Source organism: Bubalus bubalis, chromosome 8 (assembly GCF_019923935.1).
Source record: "Bubalus bubalis isolate 160015118507 breed Murrah chromosome 8, NDDB_SH_1, whole genome shotgun sequence".
NCBI classification, from domain to species: domain Eukaryota; kingdom Metazoa; phylum Chordata; class Mammalia; order Artiodactyla; family Bovidae; genus Bubalus; species Bubalus bubalis.
Genome location: NC_059164.1, coordinates 28,576,645 through 28,597,672, shown reverse-complemented (window position 1 = coordinate 28,597,672; position 21,028 = coordinate 28,576,645). Strand labels below are relative to the sequence as shown.

The window sequence follows — 21,028 nt, the reverse complement described above, 5'->3', positions numbered from 1 at the left end:
TACAAGTAGCTGCTGAAATCTTTTTATCTTTCTTTTGAAATGGATTCTGTCTCTAGAAAGTTTGTCTCATTCTGCCTTGCTTTTCATTCCCCCTGTGCTACAACTATTTCATAAAAGTGGCACTAAATTAAAAGGATTCCCCCTTGTGGCAAGTCATTCAACTATTACTCAGTTCTTATCATCTCAGTGTAATTTTAACTGTTAGTAAGTATTGGTGAGAGTCTTAGTCTGCCATTTACTGGTTATTTGACCTTGGCCAACAAACTTAACCTGTCTGATTTAACATTATCATCATAAGAACAAAATGTTTTCCAACTTCCCTGTTAATGTACAGGCTTATTTTGTGCAATCCAAAAACACTTTGTAAACTGTGAAATAAAGTAAATATTAGTTGATGAGATTGAGAATAATGGTTAGCAATTTTCAGCAGAAATCTCTGCTTTTGGCGGAAGTGAGTTCTATTGCTGTTTTTCCTTCTTTCTGCCCCATGTATCTTTTTTTTTTTTTTTCCAAACTCAAACTAGAAGTTCTTTGATGGCTTCCCTGGTGACTCAGACAGTAAAGAATCTGACTGTAAGGCAGGAGACATGGGTCTATCCCTGGGTTGGGGAGATCCCCTGGAAAAGGGCATGGCGACCCACTCCAGTATTCTTGCCTGGAGAATCTCCGGGGATGAAGGAGCCTGGTGGGCTGCAGTCTATGGGGTCAAAAAGAGTTGGACATGACTGAGCAACTAAGCACAGCACATTAATGAATCAACTCTCAAAACTTTACACTCACCTTTACTATTGACTTACCTTGTTTCACTGAAGTTGTTTTTAATAGAAAATTTCATATCCTGCAGCCACCCCTGGACCATCTAAAAGAGTGGTTAGTATTCAGAGGTGTCTAGTTTCACAGGATTCAACTGAGTGACTAAGCACAGCACAGCACAGAAGTTCTTCAAAGTTTTATGCCATACAATGTCATGATAGAGTTAGGCATGTTATTTAGATTATGTAAATTCTCACTCTCTTTCCTAAGTTATATATAAAAGTCATAGGCACTCTTTCCAGTTGGTAATGACAAGAATGATGGAACTTGAGTAATTAAACTTCACAAAACACCTAAATATTATCCTCCTGAAGATGTTCCTGGAAAGCTATTGGGCCACAGCTAACAAAAATCTCTTCAGTCACCATGTTAGAATTCTGAGTTAGCATCACTCTTAGGACCATTTTGACCATCCTTACAGCAATGAGAGTGATTTTCCTGAAGAAACTGGATAGTGACCTGCTGCTTGTGACTGGACCTCTGATCTTAAATCTAGTTTCTCTGCAAAGAACACACCAGAACTTTGTCATCAGCACCTCCATCAGTGGTGTGAAAAGCCCAAAGCATCTCACTCATGCTTACTTCAAAGAAGAAGAAACTTCTTAAGCTCAGGCACCAGGAAGACAAGATCCTCACAGAGAAGGAGAAGTAAGAGTTTACCGAGCAGCTCCAGGCTAATCAGAAGGCCATGGACTCAAAAATTCTGCCAAAAACCAAAGGTGTTTCTCAGCTGCAGGGCTATCTCTGCTCTGCATTTTGTCTCCCAAATGGAGTTTATTCTCACAAATTGGTGTTCTAAATTTCTTACATAAACCTAATAAAATAACTGATACATAAAAAAAAACAAAACCACTGGAATATAGTATCCAGCAGATTCATTCATTTTTTTTCTTTAATGGAATAAGAAAGAAGTCTCAGAAAAGGAAGTTAGGTGGAATGCCTTTGTGACTCAAGAGCTTAATAGTTTAAGGGAACATGTGAGAAATCTTTCAATCAACAGGACTTTCCATGGTTGCCACTCGTGGAAAAGATGCTTCATCCTGTTTCTCTAAACAGATGCCCTGCTGCCCCCTCTGTATCATCAGTCCCAGGCACTTTGAGTTCATAGAAGCTTTCCTTATAGATGTTCTCATCATTCCATGGAAATAGGCATGACTGTGTGGGAGAAGATCATAAGTGATGTAAAATGTGAATAAGCAGCAGCATCTTTATTGTTGGGTGTATCTTCTGTGTTTAGCAATTCTTCATTTTGCATGAAAACTCAGAAAATATTCATGTAGAAGTTCACTGTGCTGACACACTTCTTCAGTCGAAATAAACAAGGGAAGAAAAGCAAGAGGACCTTATAATATAAAATCAGTTTTTGGTTTTATTTTAATCCAAAATAAACCTGAAGGAATGCTAATGAATACCCATCCTTGGATTCCTTCATTCAGTAAATATTAAATGAATTGTTTCCTGTATATTCTTCCATTTATCCATCTACCTGTCTTCTGAAGTAATTCATAACTTATTTTGTAGTCTGTTACTTTAGGTATTATTCTTACTTATATGTACAATAAATTTGTACAATAAGTTTCCTCCAAATATAGCAGCTTATAAAAATAGGCATTTTTTATCTTCATTTCAGGGTTCTAGATGCAGCTTAGTAGGGGATCTCTGGTTCAGAGTCTCTCACAAGATTATAATCCAATGTTGCCTGGGGCTGCAGTCATCCCAAGGTTCTCTAGGAGTAGGATTGGCAGCTCCCAAGCTCACTCATGGTTCATATAGCTGTTGGCTGTTTGGCTGGAGCTAACACTTTCTTGTCACATGGGCCTCTCCATAAGTCAGTCCACAACATGGCAGATGACTTTGCTCAAAATGAGCAAGTATGTTAGTCGCTCAGTCATGTCCGACTCTCTGCTACTCTGTGGACTGTAGCCCCTCAGGTCTCCTCTGTTCATGGAATTCTCCAGGGAAGACTACTGGAGTGGGTTGCCATTTCCTACTCCAGGAAAAGCAAGCAAGGGAGAGAGCAAGAGAAAAAGAGAAAGACAGAAGCCACAGTCTTCTGTAACTTGTTTTTGGAAAAAAAAAAAAAAAACCGTGTCATTTTTACTTTATTCTATTTGTATGAAGTGATACTAGGTCCAGCCCAGGTTCGAGAGAAGAGGATTATACACGGGAATGAATAGCAGAGGTAGGGATCACTGGGAACCACCACAGTGCTGTCCCAAGGATACACAATGTGGTTCCTTGCTTTTGAGGCATTTGCCAGCTGTAGACAGTAAACATATTTACAAAAGAGTAACTTACAAGGCAGTAAGTAGATCACAGAGTTAGTGGATAGTAGAGATGTTCATAGGAGGAAATCTGTTTGAGGGAACAGTCAGGGAAGTTATGGTATAACAGGCTTCATGTTTTTGGCCTGGTTGTATGGATAGACATTGGCTGTGTCCACAGAGAAAAGATCCTTGAAGTTTCAGAATAAGCAGTTGCAAAAGTTGGAAGAATCTTTTGGATTTAAAGTGACTTAAAATGGCTAAAAGTGATATGCAATCAATAACTGTATTCTCTTTAGGATAAAGTTTAAACACCTTACTGGTTTGTGTGTGTGTGTGTGTGTGTGTGTGTATATATATATATATATATATATATATATATATATATATTCGTGTGTGTGTGTGTGTGTGCATGAATAGATAGATAATCTCCATGGCTCTTCGGCTGCTGCTAAGTCGCTTCAGTCGTGTCCGACTCTGTGCGACCCCATAGACGGCAGCCCACCAGGCTCCTCTGTCCCTGGGATTCTCCAGGCAAGAACACTGGAGTGGGTTGCCATTTCCTTCTCCAAAGCATGAAAGTGAAAAGTGAAAGTGAAGTCGCTCAGTTGTGCCTGACTCTTAGCGACCCCATGGACTGGAGCCCACCAGGCTCCTCCATCCATGGGATTTTCCAGGCAAAAGTACTGGAGTGGGGTGCCAGGCTCTTCCACTAGTACCCCTGAATATGTGTCTTAGGATCTGATCACACACTGTGTCAAGTGAACCCTGGTTTCTTCACTTATATGCAGTTCTAGAGAGTATTCTCTTTAGGCTGTCTTATTCTCTATAATTTGCTTTGCTAACATCTACTTATCACCCATATCAATAAGCACTATTTTCTAAAATCTTTTCAGCTGAAGAATAAGAGGAAGCCATGTCCTAACTCTCTCAGCAAGACTTGCCTTTCTTCCCTCTGGGGGATATTCCACCTCCATCTCACCTTATCAAGACATGTTGTTTTGTACTTGCTCATCTCCCTTTTTACAAGGTAGCTCTTCCAGGATAAGAACTATGCTTTAATTTCTATTTGTGACTTATGTAGTGCCTACTGTTTAATAGGAACTCTTTTTGTCACCAAAAGAAGGATCATAATCCAATAATGATATAAACCAATTGGAATAGAGGGGCTGGCTAGGGAGACATGATATTGTTGAAAATAACCATTGACAGAAATAGTAAAGTCAGGTAAGAGACTCTCCCTCTCTCTCTCCCTGTATCCTTCTTTTTTCCCTCTCTTCCTTCCCCTCCCTCCCTCACTTTCTCTCTCTTTTCTTGGTGGTAACTTAGATGTGCCCTTGACTGAGACAAGTGGTTTTTTGCTCATATACTATAAGGTAAAAGAGAGATGGTACGGTTTAATGGAGCATTTGCCAAAATGTATTTTATCAATATAAACTAATACTTACTAAACTAACAAACAAAAGATGCTACAGGAAATGATGTTGAGTTAAATAAACAAAATTTTTGTTACTGTTTTTAATTACAGGATTTTGCAAAACCTGTAATGTATTCATTGTTTATCTCTGGAGGCACATTTGGTATGGGAGATTGCTCAAATTTATACACTAAGAAACTGTTTTCACAAAAGTATCTCTTGGAGCCCACTAAGGAACCGTTTTGTAGAAAGTAAATCTTCGAAAATTCTGGTTTATTGTATTTTACCCTGAACAGAGACCTAAATCCTACAGTCCTGTGTGTTTTACTTGCTTCTGGTATGACATGCAGCAGCTAACCAAGCTTTACTCTACCTCCAGCCTGTAAATGAAAATAAAACCTGACCTTCACCAGCCTCTGAGGGAATATTGTAAAATTGAATAAAATATATACAGCAAAATTTGAAAAGCAGATGTTATCCTTGCTCTCTATTGGATCTTCAATAGTAACATGCCACAGAGCAACGTTTCCTAGTGCTAGTTTTTAAATCACTTGAAAAAATTTAAAAAATCAGATTCTAAATTTTACTAAAACTCCTGAAGTGCATTTAAAAGGAACTTTAGAGAAGTAAGAGACAGAGGTGTATACTTGCACGTAGCTACGAGAGGAAAGGACCAGGGGAGAGAAGTACCACCTTTTTTTGTCGTTGTTGTTAGTTCTTGCTGTTTCTTTCAAAGACTGTGTGAGGACTGAAGAGAGGGGTCACCTTGAGTAAATTTATTCTACTGAAAGGAGAGTGCTTCTCTTCAGAACCTATTCAAGTCCTGCTGAGATACTTTCTCTAAAGAGACTACTTTTTAAATATAAGTTGTCTATTCACTGATGAACTGACTGAAGTATCCATGGGCTTGAATAGGAGTCAACCAGTGCTAAATCTCAGATAACAAGAACCAAAAACTGAATTTAAAGTATAAGCTTAGAGGTGAAAGTGTAATTTGTATTGGTACTATGTTTGGCAGTGTTGGAACTTGTTTCTAATTCCTCAGCCCCCACAGGAAGACTGTGGAGCAATTTCATGAACTTGCTTTAGTCCTACTTTGAGGGATTTGTCGACTGCCAGAATTGAGTCCAGTTACCTCTGCTGCTGATTGTGGTCCCCATTTCTTAATCTCTAAATATGAAATTTTACTCCCTTTGCAGAGTTGTTGTGAGAACTAAATGAGAAAATATAGATTCAACCAAAGGCACTTAGCATCCATTCAATACATGATAGCCTTGAGTTTTCCTTTATTCACAGTGTTCATCAGATAACACGTTTCAGGCCTAATCTTGGGGCAGCTCTGAAATCTATTATAACTGCCCTTTGACAATAGAAAAATGGAATTCTTACAGGTTTTCCCAGTGATTTATGTATCAACTCTTTGTTGATTAGTTCTTTTATATTTTATATAAAGACTTAAGATTATTACTTCATATACTTATTATTCAAGCATGAGTTTTATTTTCATTTTATTCTACTATGTGTAACAGGAAAACTCTTCTGTGTTTAATACATATGTGCTATATGTTAATTAGTTGTTATGATTATTGTCCAGTTAAGGTATTAGTAAACTGTGCCCTTGTAATAGACAAGGTCATATACTTTAGATGAGATAGTGTCTCTGATAGGAGTTTCTATAACTTCAGCGAATTATTCACTGAGAGGGAGCATCTGTGGATGTTGGAGTTTGATTCTTTATCCTTGCCTTGAAGGCCAAGTGTGTCCAGCAATTATGTTTATATGGTGGTAAATATATAGCATAGAGAGGTAAATGGGGAGATGGAAGTATTATAGAGATACTAATTTTGAGGTGTCAAATCAGTGTGCTTTAATTTTCAGTCATTTCCAGTTCCTAGGAATCCAGTTCTCCAAATCACTGAGTCAATAGCATGTCTGGCTTTATGGGGGAAAGCATAGCCCTGTTAAAACCAGGGATATATTGGCATAGAATTTTTAAATGGGAATTTTTTTATAGTCTGAAAGTAAGGACTATTGATTGTTGAGAATGGCTGATTCGCTTGAGAAGGAAATGATTTTTTCAGAACCTTCCAAAGCAGACATTCAGCTTGGAAAGGATCAGGCAATTTATATGATGGAACTACAGACTAGGAGAAAAAAGTTGCAATGCAAGGAAATGTTTTTGACACATAGGAAGAGGAAAACTCATGTGGACATTGAGAGATGGAGCCTGGGAATGAGATGAAGAGAAGAATCAAAGATCGGGCCCTAGTATTCTGATTCTCCCCTTTTAAGGGTGAATCCTTAAGGAGAAGGTGTTAGCAACAACCAAGTGAGTTTGAGGATGCCAGAGACCAGAGGACCTGATGTCCTGCTTTTCTGGGCATAGCCTAGGACAATGGAAAATTTTGCAAAGAAGTCCCATGCATGTGAAATGCCAGGAGTGTTTACATAGCAATAATTGAGGAAGTATCAGATAGGGTGGGCCTGAGTGAAGGTTCGCTTTGAAGTGGTGTGGAGAAAGCAAATAAAAAGCCCTAGGTCCCCAAGACCATCTATAAGTGCTATATTTTCTAGCAATCAGCAGGAAGATGACTGTAGCCATAATAAACCAGAGACTATAGGATTTCTTTGTAACGGGAGGCTATGGCCAAGTCCATGTACATTTGCAGTGGTAACAGAATGCACTCTAAAGACCAAGCTGGACAGCACAACTCAGAAGTATACTCGGTGGCCACATGGTTACAATATTATAGAAGCAGCGACAACCAGAGGGCAACTCAGAGACCAAGCAGGATGTGATATATCACCTGGAGGTTTGGATGTTCCACCTCCATTTGTGCAGACATGTCAGCTTCATTCTGCAACCAGATAATATATTTGGAAGGAGAATGGAAAGAATTTAAACCATGAGAGAATCTTAAATACAAGATAAAAATATATATTCTGACTTCTGTGGTGAGGGATGTCTAGAATAGATAGAACGCATAATGCTTACAAAACTAATATGCATTTTTGATATTTGAATGTACATTTATTAAATTCATATCTGTCCAGTATACAACAGAGCTGTGAAGCTGGATAAGATCTTTTAGGATAGAATTCATTTATCTGGGAATAAAAATCTTAAAATATGGAAAGTTAACTAAAAATGATTAGGATAGTTTGTAACTGATTTATTTTGTTTCCTCTTTGAAAGTTTAAAATTATCCTCTGTGTGTCAGGGTAGCTGAGGCCTGAGTTTTTCAAAGGAGATTAGTGTCTTTGTATAGGCTGCATATGAGCTTGTGGGAATCTTAGTGAGAAAATTCTGATGCCAACATGATAGTCTGTGGAAACACTTTAAGAACTTCATTTGTAGAATCTCCTATAGCTCATATCTGCTCAGTCTTGAAGGAATTTTCATATTGCTTATTCATGGAGGCCTTTTCCTTATCATCTTCATGGCAATGGTGAACTCTTCTCTAATCAACCTTCTCTAGCCATAGTCTGCTGAGTGGTTATAGAGGAAAAGCCAAGGGTGATTGTAAGTGTAATGCGTGGATGGTCACAGGACTGAATTTAGGAGGAGCCAGTAATTGAGTTCTAGTTAGACACGGAGGGTCTGGAACATAACATGCTTAGGTAGGTAGGAAAGGTGAAGTCCAGAAAGCTGTTATTAGACTTGAAGAAGTAGCCAAGCGTGAGGGAAGCCTATTCTTTAGTATGTCCAACTCCAGGTACGAGGTTTTGGTTTTGACTTAATTTAAGCAAAAGCCTGGGGGAGGCAGTAAACCCCAATTTGCTTCTTTCTCAGCTCTAGAAATAGAGTGAGTAAGGATGGGCCTGCAAGAAAAAAAAAAAAAAAAAACCAGAAATACGGCATAAATAAGGGTGTACCAAGATCATGACATCCAGTCCCATCACTTCATGGCAAATAGATGGGGAAACAATGGAAACAGTGACAGACTTTATTTTCTTGGGCTCCAAAATCACTGCAGATGGTGACTGCAGCCATGAAATTAAAAGACACTTGCTCCTTGTAAGAAAAGCTCTGACAAACCTAGACAGCATATTAAAAAGCAGCGACTTTACTTTGCCCACAAAGGTCTGTGTAGTCAAAGCTATGGTTTTTCCAGTAGTCATGTATGGATTTGAAAGTTGGACCACAAAGAAGGCTGAGTCCTGAAAAATTGATGCTTTTGAACTGTGGTGTTGGAGAAGACTCTTGAGAGTCCCTTAGACTTCAAGAAGATCAAATCAGTCAGTCCTAAAGGAAATCATCCCTGAATATTCGTTGGCACAACTGATGGTGAAGCTCCAGTAGTTTGGCCACCTGATGGGAAGAGCTGACTCATTAGGAAAAACCCTGATGCTGGGAAAGATTGAAGGCAGGAGAAGGGGATGACAGAGGACGAGATAGTTGGATGGCATCACTGACTCAATGGAAATGAGTTTGAGCAAGCTCTGGGAGATGGTGAAGGACAGGGAAGCTTGGGATGCTGCATGCAGTCCATGGGGTCACAAAGAGTTGGAAACGACTGAGTGCAACTGAACAAATGGACCCTGTGGCATGGTGAATGGTTTCTGGTTTTTTTCTCAAACAGCGCATGTCATGAATGGTAAGATAGACCTCTTTACCTTTCAGGACCAATGTAATCCACTGGGGAGATAAATCTGTATGATACCCTTAGATACCCTGGTTGTTGACTGGTTCTTGCCTTATATTTATTCCCAATACTGATTAATAGGGTTCCACTTGTTTGCTGTGCCTGAAGACTCTCATTGATAACTATCCATGCCAGCTGTCTTGTGCCAGGCTTTTATTTCGTTCTTACTGTAACTCTCCCCAGTACCTTTAGCCTAGCCCTCAAAGTGGTTTGTTCTGGGTATTGATAGTGGTGATGGTGTGCTTTCAAAGTCGTAGTGGTTACAACATTCACACACGATTTTTACATTAGAGAAATGGAAAACAAAACCACTATATAAATTTGTTAGTTGCATATGTAATGTTAACATACATCAATAATAGTAAGCTTTTTAAATAGTATTCTGTAATAGTTGATAAAAAGCTAAGTATTCAAGAGGTATATATAGTAGGGTCACTGAGTAAGTCAATGATTGAATAGTGATTAGTTCAAACTCTTAACTTTTCAGAGTTTTAAGGCATCTCTTTATATTTCTCTGAATGACACTTTTCTTAAAAAATAAGTCTCTCTTGGCTACGTCTAATCCTCTTCCCTAATTGTGAAAGAAAACCAAACAGGAAGTTACTACTTCTCTTTGTGCCAACTCTCTCAGACCACACAGAAGCAAAAGCTAGATGATTTGGCAGCGCTATCAGACCTGAGCAAAGTTTGGCAATAGTATGAGTGAAAGGGAAGTTGATTGTGGTGTCACCAGGCCACAGTGGAGTGGTTGCAGGCAGGGCTAGCAGACTGCCTACACCCTGGGTGGGAGCAGCTCGGCCGGGAATTTGACCCATCAAGGGAAGAGAGAACATGTTGGTCCACTCGATGTCAGGATAAAATGGAAGTTGGCACTGTAGGGAGTTATTGAAACCACAAAGATTGCTTGTGGATGAGGAAGAAGCAGTGTAGGCAGAATGCTTGTGATCTAGTCTAGGTTGCTTTAAATACTTAATACTACTACTTTCTAGGATTAAGGCCATGTAAGGTAATGCTATCTGAATATTTTGTTGGGATCAAGTCCTAACTTAGAAAAAACACCAAAACAGTAAAAAAAAAAAAAACAGAATTAGATGCAAAGATACTTTCTTGAGTAAGTTTGTTTATATTATGGTTAACTTTGGAGAAATTAGATTTATCTATTAAAAATTACTTTAAAGCACTTTCATATGCTGGGTGAGATAGATTCTATAATGGCATAGCATTATTGTTATGGTCATTAGAAGTAAGCTCAATATAAAGTAAAAAATGTATAACGCTACATATTCTGTGAAATAGGAATAATAATAATAGTTAACTTTCATTGAACACTCACTCTGATCCAGGCACAGTGTGTGGTGCTTTAAGTTTATATTCTTTTTAAAGTTCAAAACAAAGTCTGAGCAAGGTGCTGTTTGTATTGTGACTTGCAAAGGAGAAACTTGAGGCATAGGGAAGCTATGGGTGTTCTTTGGAAGGAATGATGCTAAAGCTGAAACTCCAGTACTATGGCCACCTCATGTGAAGAGTTGACTCATTGGAAAAGACCCTGATGCTGGGAGGGATTGGGGGCAGGAGGAGAAGGGGACGCCAGAGGATGCGATGGCTGGATGGCATCACTGGCTCGATGGACATGAGTCTTGAGTGAACTCCGGGAGTTGGTGATGGACAGGGAGGCCTGGCATGCTCGATTCATGGGGTCTCAAAGAGTCAGACACGACTGAGCGACTGAACTGAACTGAACTGAATATTTCATTGTATATATGTACAACAACTTCTTTATCCATTCATCTGTCAATGGGCATCTAAGTCTCTTCCATGTCTGAGCAACTGTAAATAGTGCTGCAGTGAACATTATGGTACATGTGTCTTTTTCAATTCTAGTTTCTTTGGGGTATATGATCATTAGTGGGATTGTTGGATCATATGGTAGTTTTATTCCTAGTTTTTTTAAGAAATCTCTATACTGTTCTCCATAGTGGCTGTATCAATTTACATTCCCACCAATAATGCAAGAGGGTTCCCTTTTCTTCACCCCTCTCCAACATTTATTGTTCATAGATTTTTTGATAATGGCCATTCATTGTGGTTTTGATTTGCGTTTCCCTAATAATAAGCACTGTTGAGTATCTTTTCATGTTTCTTAGCCATCTGTATATCTTTGGAGAAATGTCTGTTTAGGTCTTCTGCCTGCTTTTTGACTGGGTTGTTTGCTTTTCTGATATTGAGCTGCATGAGCTGCTTGTATTTTTGGAGATTCTATTGTCAATCATTTTAAGATTCTATTGTCAATCATTTTAACTAGGATTCTCAGTTGCTAGTCTAGTCCTCTTCAAAACTGTTGCCCGAATGCAAATTAGAACAACAATGTAAATCACTGCATACTTGCTGAAATGACTAAAATTTAAAAAGACTGACATATGATGCAACTGAAACTCTTATATGCCACTGGTATAGTATAGAAGGGTACAAACTATTTGGAGAACAGTTTGAGTGTTGCATACACTTATGTAACCCTATAATTCCTTTCTTAGGTATTTACCAAGAGAAATGAAAATGTACCTATATACAATGTTAATATCAACTTTATTTATAGTATTCAAAAACTGAAAATAATCCAAATGTCTATTAACTTGTGAATGGATAGACCATTTGTGATAATACATACAATGGAATATTAATCAGCAATAAAAAGGAATAGACTATTGATATTTGCAACTATATGAGTAAGTCTTAAAAATGTTATAATGAGAAAAGACAGACAAAAAATTGCACATAGTGTATGATTTCACATATGTGAAGTTCTAGAATAGGCAGAACTAATCCAAAGTGATATAAAGTGGTTAACTAGGACTAAGAAAGTAGGATTAACTTAATAGGGATACCAGCAAAATTTTGAATAATAAAAATGTTCTTTATCTTCATTGTGGTGGTGGTTACACAGATTTATAGATTTGCCAAAACGCATTGGACAGTACACTTAAATTGAGTGTATCATATTTTATATAAGTTATCTCAGAATAAAACTGATTTTAAAATATCTTAAGTCTCTATTGCCTAGGGATTGTGAGACTTTATTTCTTTGAACTTCCTGCCCATTCCATCATGTTTATGTGAGTATGTACATATGTATAGTATTAATTTATTTATGAGATTGTGTACCAACTTGCTTATAGACTAGATCACAAAATTGAATTTTATGTGTTTTTCTGTTTTTTTCTTGTATTTGTCTGTTTAGTCTTCTTTTGCTGACTGAATCAATTATAACACTTTTTATTAATTTGATTATGTAAAAATCTATATACACCCTGCCATAATTTTCAAAATACAGTGCATAGTGCCAAATATTCAGGCCTAAGTAAAATGAAAATTTCAATTAACTAATAATATTTATTAATTTTCTATTAACCGAAAAAGCCTCTTAAATTAGCACCTCACATATGTGAAACAATGGAAAAGAAGTCTTTAATGGTGACTTTAAAGTGATAACTCCTAAATTATCATCTAATCATCTCACACAGATTGATTTGTAGTTTTCTCAAGTTTTCCTTACAATTGAAAGTCAGCATGCTATCTTAGGGAGAATTTAAATGTTGAGGTCAGGTGCATGGCTTGAATTTGAATCCGAGTTTCACTCCTTACCTGCTGGGTGACAATGGGCAACTAACTGCATAGGTTTTTTGATCATCAATCTACATATCTGGAAAAATAGAAATAATCTTATGGGATCATGACAGATAGGAAAACTGTATGGCATGTAATGGATGCTAATATCTAATATGCCTGATTGCTATTACTTATAGTATTAAATGTAGTATAATAAAAAGAATACTAGTTTAAAAGTTGGAATTTGAGGTTTAATTCCCTGTACTTAATTCACCAGCTTGGTGATTGAGACAATCTTCTAGACAATGCTCCAGAAGATTGACCATTTTGTAAAATGGTTATAATAGCAACTACATTGGTTTATTATGATGTTCAAATGAAACTTTATAAATTGAAGTATACCTGGTACAGAATAAGACCCGATAAATGTTATTTGTTTTGAAATCCAACTTTTATTGAAATTCTCCCATAAAATGAGTAATAACTCTACTAAATAAATATTAATGGTAGTATTCCATTCACGAGGTGTATCTAAAGATAGGTATTGCATAACCTTAGCTTAAGAGAAAAGAAAGACTGAGATCATTGACAAAACCTTTTTCATTTTATCCAGATCTTTGACATTTTAAAGATACAGCTAAACAAATGGCCAGGTAATGCAGAAGGTACTTTATGATCCTGTTTTTCAATTGCTTGTTTCTGTTTTTTATTAGATTTCTATGAAAGTCTAGAAGGTGGGAAACAGAAGGCAATGCAACCAAGAATAATACAATACTGATTTTTTTTTGATAGTGCAACAGTTTCATCATGCCTTGTTATTAAGCAGAGGAATTAAGCAGATGTCCAAATAGACTTGAAGCTCCAGGGAGTCCAGCTCTGTAAAATTATTCATGATACAAATTAAAATGAGATTTTTTATGATGAAAATAATGTTATGAATTATTCTTCTACTGAGAGTGTCTATTTCCAATTGGATATTCAAAATAAGAGATAATAAATAACATATAAACACATATCCTACTTAAATCTTTTTTGAAAACAAGAAAGTAAACCTCTTAAGAAAATAAAGCATAATAATTAAGCCATATATTCTTTAAAATATGAGCATAGAAATACTCACACATCGTCTTGTGAAAGTGTTGATAACAGCATATCTTCCAAATTTTGAATTAGAAAATCATGTATAGATGTGTCATGGCACCAAAAAGATCCAACAAGCGATCTACTTTTCTACATAAACTCTACCTGTCTACCTGTAGGTATAAATACTCCGATATTAGAATCAGTATATTGTTGGATGTCAAGATGTGTTGCCACTGTCATTATTTTTAGTTAAATAGATATGTTCATGTGAGACCTTTTAATTCCCAAGACCTTGTTTTTCATGTTTAATTATGGAATTATTTTGCATAATTTTAAAATCTTGCCTGAAAAATTGAATTTATTTCATATAAAATGATAGAAATATAACTACTGGTATTTAAAATAATATAGTTTGACTCATTCAAATGTAGCTTAAATAAGAAATTAAACCTCACATATAGTTATTTTCTAAATAAGTTACAAAAATAATAGCTTCTCTCTTCATGCTTGTTACTATCATCTCTCATTCTTTTTGCACTGTCAAAAAGAACAAACCTGAGCATTATATAGAGGGCATTTTCTACTTTGTTTATGTACAAGTTCCATAATAAAACAGTTGTAATGAGCTTGTAAGACATAAACAGAAATAAATTCATCAGAATAAAGTAACTGAATAATGACAAAAGAACACTAGCTAAATAAGAATTATCTATGAGGAGCAGATTTATAAATGCCTTATGGAGAAAACCCTTTGTTTTATAAATCTATGTTGATTTCTGCAGGTTTTAGAACTACTTCTCACATAAATATCCTTTGGGCTATAATGCAACTTTTGAAAGAAGTTACTTGCCTGGGATTGCATGGTTTTAATACGCTAAAGATTTTTATTGAAACAAAAACATTCTGACTTTGTATTTACTGATCTTTTTTCTGTGCTGTATAAAATCAAAAGCACACAGAACTGAGATTACTTAACCAAAGGATTATTCAGCTTTTGAAATAATTTTGAAAATTCATGTTTTTCAAGTAATTTGGGTGGGGGATTGGGTTCAGATTTGCTGTCTAGCCAGCAGTTTATTGCTTATACTCATAAATATTCATATTTAACAAATCTACAATTTCATATATTTATGCCTTAAATGAGAATGCTTCATCTTTGAGTCACTGTTAATAACTGAAAAATGGAGCTATATCAATAATACCATTTCATTTTAATGGTAAATTTTTATGAACTAAAATCACCCAATTATTTTCTAGGTTAAAAAAAGGAACTTTTAATAGTATTTGAAAAAAAAAAAACCCTCAATGAATTGTCTGTGAATAATTCAAATACAATTTAATTTCCCTGATTACTGATTAATTCCACAAAAATTTAGAATATAGGCATAGCAGACAGTCATTACATTTCTGCCTACCTGGTATACATATCCCTTTCTTTTGGCATAACAACATTTTGACTTTATTTTGGGGAGTCACATGTCCCTACTTTTAGTCTAAGCTCTAGGTGTTATTAGGAATGAAGAGCTGTTTCTCATTTGGGGCTTGCTAAGGATGAATGAAGCACAAGCTGGAATCAAGATTGCCAGGAGAAATATCAATAACCTCAAATATTCAGATGACACCACCCTTATGGCAAAAAGCAAAGAGGAAGCTTCTTGGTGCAGGTGAAAGAGGAGAATGAAAAAGCTGGCTTAAAACTCAGATTCAAAAAACTAAGATCATGGCATCTGGTCCTATCACTTCATGACAAATAGATGGGGAAACAATGGAAACAGTGACAGATTATTTTCTTGGGCTCCAAAATCACTGATGATGGTGACTGCTGCCATGAAATTAAAAGACGCTTGCTGCTTGGAAGAAAACTCTGACAAACCTAGACAGCATATTAAAAAGCAAAGACATTACTTTGCCCACAAATGTCCATATAGTCAAAGATATGGTTTTTCCAGTAGTCACGTATGGATATGAGAGTTGGACCATAAAGAAAGCTGAACGCCAAAGAATTGATGCTTTTGAACTGTAGTGTTGGAGAAGACTCTTGAGAGTCCCTTAGACTGCAAGAAGATCAAACCAGTCAATCCTAAAGGAAATCAGCTCCAAATATTCATTGGAACAACTGATGCTGAAGCTCCAGTAGTTTGACCGCCTGATACTAAGAGCTGACTCATTAAGACAGACCTTGATGCTGGGAAAGATTGAAGGCAGGAGGGGAAGGGGATGACAAAGAACAAGATGGTTGGATGGCATCACCAACTCAATGGACATGAGTTTGAGCAAGCTCTGGGAAATGATGAAGGACAGGGAAGCCTGGTATGCTGCTTCATGAGGTCACAAAGAGTCGAACACAACTAAGTGACTGAGAAACAACAAAGTGGAGGAAACCTAGCCTGTAGCAAGTGGGTCCATCTTGCTACCAGATGGAGAGAGCTTGATGAAATCAACACAGAGAAAAGGGAAGCTAAGAAATGGAGTGATGTAGGTTCTTAACAGCATTTCTTTACACCGATTGTAGCCAGCTTTACTTCTGCACTTTAGTGAAGTGAGCCAATTTTTTGATTGACTGATTGCATAAGCCTCTCTGATTTGAGTTTCTGTTACTTGTAACTGAAAATGCACTAATCAATACACTATATAGATAGATGATCATAACTTCAGTCCTTCAACATGAGTGTACAAAGTTAACAACCCTGAAAAATTCATGAAAGTATATGTTGAACCTTGAGCATAAAAGGCCTTAAATATTTATCTTTTCTATGTAAATAGAACCATGCATGGGATTCTTCATGCAAGAATACTGGAGTGTGTTGCCATATCCTTCTATGTGATGCAAGTGACTCATTCATTCAACTATGCCCTGTGCTGTGCCTAGTCACCTGGTCATGTCTGACTTTTTGCAACCCCATGGACTGTAGCCCACCAGGCTCCTCTGTCCATGGGGATTCTTCAGGCAAGAAAACTGGAGTTGGTTGTCATGCCCTTCTCCAGGGGATCTTCCCAACCCAGGGATCAAACTGAGGTCTCCCACATTGCAGGCGGATTCGTTACCATCTGAGCCACCATGGAAGCCCATTCAACTATACCTTCTGGTAAACCAGAAATATGGATAACTATCCTAGTATGCCAGTTCAGTGTTACACAAAGAAAAATAGGATTTCCTTTGAGAATAGCAGGTAAACATTGTTCAGTCACTAAGTCGTGTCTGAGACTGCAACCTCATGGACTGTGGCATACCAGGCATGCAGGTAAAATGTAGAATGTTCAATTTATATGAATTAAGGATCAATCAAGCCAAATGAATGTTGTTTACATTTAAAAGTATATGCCATTTTTTTTTCTGAAAGTAGGTGGCTTACTATTTGTATCAAATAGCACAAAAGCATTATGTTCCCCTAAAGAGAACAAAACATTTTTTAGAACATTTTAAAATATCTGCTTTAAGATATGCTGTATTCTCGCCTGGAGAATCCATGAACAGAGGAGCCTGGCGGGCTGCAGTCCATAGGGTCGCAAAGAGTCGGACACGACTGAAGCGATTTAGCACAGCACAGCACATACCTATAGAAAATTGCTGCTCCTTTAAAAGTAGTAGCCTACATGTTCTATTTCTAAGCATCTCCTCCCTTGCCTTCCACTCTCTCAATCACAAATATTTGATAGTTCACTCTATGCCAGACACTATGCCAAGTATAGGGGATGCAGGAGTAAAGACTGACATGAGTCTTCTTCTTATAGATACTTCTAAATTTTATTATAAAGTTAATATAAAAAAGTAGAAAGGTGTTTTAAAGTCTACCAAAATTATAGATGCTTCTATTTTCTAGGCAAGATCACATTGTATTTATACTCCAGACAATCAGGTAGAAACTGCACCATTTATGTGCTTAGTCACTCAGTCGTGTCCAACTCTTTGCGACTCCATAGACTGAAGTCTGCCAGGTTCCTCTGTCCATGGGGATTCTCCATGCAAGAATACTGAAGTGGGTTTCCATGACCTCCTCAAGAAATTATCCTTAGGAAGCGTCTTTTTAAAAAATAAGATAGGGGTTTCATTTATGCTTTACCCCCATCAGTCAGTACCAGGTAGCACCTCTGTCACAGGCACTGCTCCTGCCCTTGGCCTGAGAAGTTCCTCTCCAAATGTCTGAAAAGCCCTGGACCCTGAGAGCTGGAATGGCTCACCTGGACATGAGGATTGATGGCAGGGTTCCCCATGGTGCCCTGAAAGCATTAGCAGGCAAGCTTACTAAGAAAGGAAAGGCAACCTGACCTCTTTTATTACTTTTCTTGGGGAAGACATGGTCTGGTGACCAAAAAAATGTCACAGCCTACTTCATGAATTTTGGACACTGATAAACAAGTCTTTCCCTATCTATTAAAGTAACATAAAGGACAAACAAGCCAGAATGACTGCCAGGCAGAACAAAACTAGCTTTCATAAAGAATTTGTGGTATGCTATGTTCTCCTTCCTCATTGGCAATGTAGGCTATTTCTAGGAAAGTTCATGGTTTTGACATTAGGAACACTATGTAGCAGTCATGGTGGTCAATCTCATTAGTTTTCTTTGATAGAAAAAGTACTTTTTATGTGGTGTTGTCAGGTGGTTAGGTCCTTTTAAATGATTTTCTCAAGGATTTCCTTAACAACTTCATGCTTGCTGACCCATGACCCGTAAATTGTGACTCTAATCTCTTGAGTGAATCTATGCTAATTAACCCTCATCTAATCCTCATCTAAGGTTTGCTTATTGATTGGTCTGTTTACTTTGGGACTTCTCAGAGTATTAAATATGATAATAAAAATAATGAGTATTCAACAGGAATAGTATGTAGCATCTCCAAAATTATTTGATCACTGACTGATTTTTCCTTCTCATAGAATTTCTTAATATTAGTGTTCTAGAGAATAATTTGGAGAAGCCAATGGCACCCGACTCCAGTACTCTTGCCTGGAAAATCCCATGGACGGAGGAGTCTGGTAGGCTGCCGTCCATGGGGCCACTAGGAGTCGGACACGACTGAGCGACTTTCCTTTCACTTTTCACTTTCATGCATTGGAGAAGAAAATGGCAACCCACTCCAATACTCTTGCCTGGAGAATCCCAGGGACGGGGGAGCCTGGTGGGCTTCCATCTATGGGGTCGCATAGAGTCGGACACGACTGAAACGACTTAGCAGTAGCAGCTTAGCAGAGAATAATTATCAAAAAGTTAGTTGCTCGTTTAGAAATAAGCATTTTCTTTGTTAATATCAGCTAATTGTTTCTACTTCAAATAATGTCAGGAGTATTGCCATCAGATCAGATCAGTCGCTCAGTTGTGTCCGACTCTTTGCGACCCCATGAATCGCAGCACACCAGGCCTCCTTGTCCATAGTTAATGTGAAAATTGACAGACTTTGTATGAAGGCAATGACTGTATGTCATTTTTCTTTTTGTTCCCAGCTTTGCTGAAATATACTATATATCATGTTGACATATAACATTGCATAAATGTGATGATTTAGTGTGTGTGTATATTACAAAATGATCACTGCAGTGAGTTTTGTTAACATCTTCATTGTCTCACATAATTACCATTTTGTGTGTGTGTTGTGAAAACATTTAAGATGTACTCTCTTAGCATCTTTCAAGTGTATAATACATTATTAACTATAGTTAACTTCTAAAGGAAATCAGTCCTGGATGTTCTTTGGAAGGACCGATGCTAAAGCTGAAACTCCAATACTTTGGCCTCCTCATGTGAAAAGTTAACTCATTGGAAAAGACTCTGACGCTGGGAGGGATTGGGGGCAGATGGAGAAGGGGACAACAGAGGATGAGATGGCTGGATGGCATCACTGACTCGATGGACATGAGTTTAGGTGAATTCCGGGAGTTGGTGATGGACAGGGAGGCCTGGCGTGCTGCAATTCATGGGGTCACAAAAAGTTGGACACGACTGATTGACTGAATTGAACTGAACTAAAGGTCCTTAAAACTTACATCTTGTAACTGGAAGTTTGTATACTTTGGTCAACAACTCCCTTCCTCCAACTTCTAGCCCCAGCAACCACCATACTTTCTGTTCCTGTGAGTCTAACTTTATTTTAGACTCCACATATAAGTGAGATTCTTCAGTATTTGTATTTGTATCTTAATTCTTTCATGTAGCATAATGCCCTCATGGGCATCCATGTTGTCCCAAAAGGCAGAAATTTCTTCTGAATACTATTTCTTCCTCATTGAATATTATTCCATGTGTGTATAATAATACATACATTATTCTATATATTTATCACATTTTTCTTTGCATGTATATACCAAATAATATTCCATTGTATCTATATACCACACGAACATGAACAATGCTGCCAAGAACATGAGGCTGCAAATACTTTCTCAGGAAAGTGATTTTATTTTTTACATATATATATGTGTGTATATATATATTCAGAAGAGGGATAGCTGGATAATATGATAGTTCTAATTTTTAATTTTTTGAGGAATCTCCATACTGTTTTATTTAGGAGCTGTATTATTTTACATTTCTACCAATAGTGCACAAGGCTTCCCTTCTCTTCACATCCTCATCAACACTTGCATACTTGTCATTTTCTTAATCGCCATTCTAATAGATGTGAAATGATATCTCATTATGGTATTGCTTTGCATTCTGTTGATGATTAGTGATGTTGAAAACTTTTCATGTACTTATAAGTCATTTATTGTCAAGATTATTTAGGCCCTTTGATCATTTTTTTAAGTCATATTATTTGGAGTTTGTTGCTATTGAATTGTATGAATTTATTATCTATTTTGTATATTAACCGCCTATCAGATATAGGATTTACAAATATTGTCTCCCATTCCATAGATGGTCTTTTCATTGTATCTCACTTTGTTGATTGGTTCTTTGGCTATGCAGAAGCGTTTTAAGATGATGTCCTCTCACTTACTCATTTTCACTTTTGTTGGTTGCAGTTTTGATGTCATATCCAAAAAAATTCATTAGAAGGTCCAAAGTCAAGGCTTTCTTCTCCCGCGTTTTTTTTCCCCTGGGAATTTTAAGGTTTTAGGTCTTATATTCGGAGAAGGCATTGGCACCCCACTCTAGTACTCTTGCCTGTTAAATCCCATGGATAGAGGAGCCTGGTGGGCTGCAGTCCGTGGGGTCGCTCAGAGTCAGACAAGACTGAACGACTTCACTTTCACTTTTCACTTTCCT

The 21,028-nt window shown here is 37.2% G+C and overlaps 1 pseudogene; it reads left to right on the top strand.

Annotated features, from left to right (window-relative positions):
- Positions 1-409: 409 nt before the first annotated feature.
- Positions 410-1,681, top strand: LOC102413865 (annotated as a pseudogene).
- Positions 1,682-21,028: the final 19,347 nt, after the last annotated feature.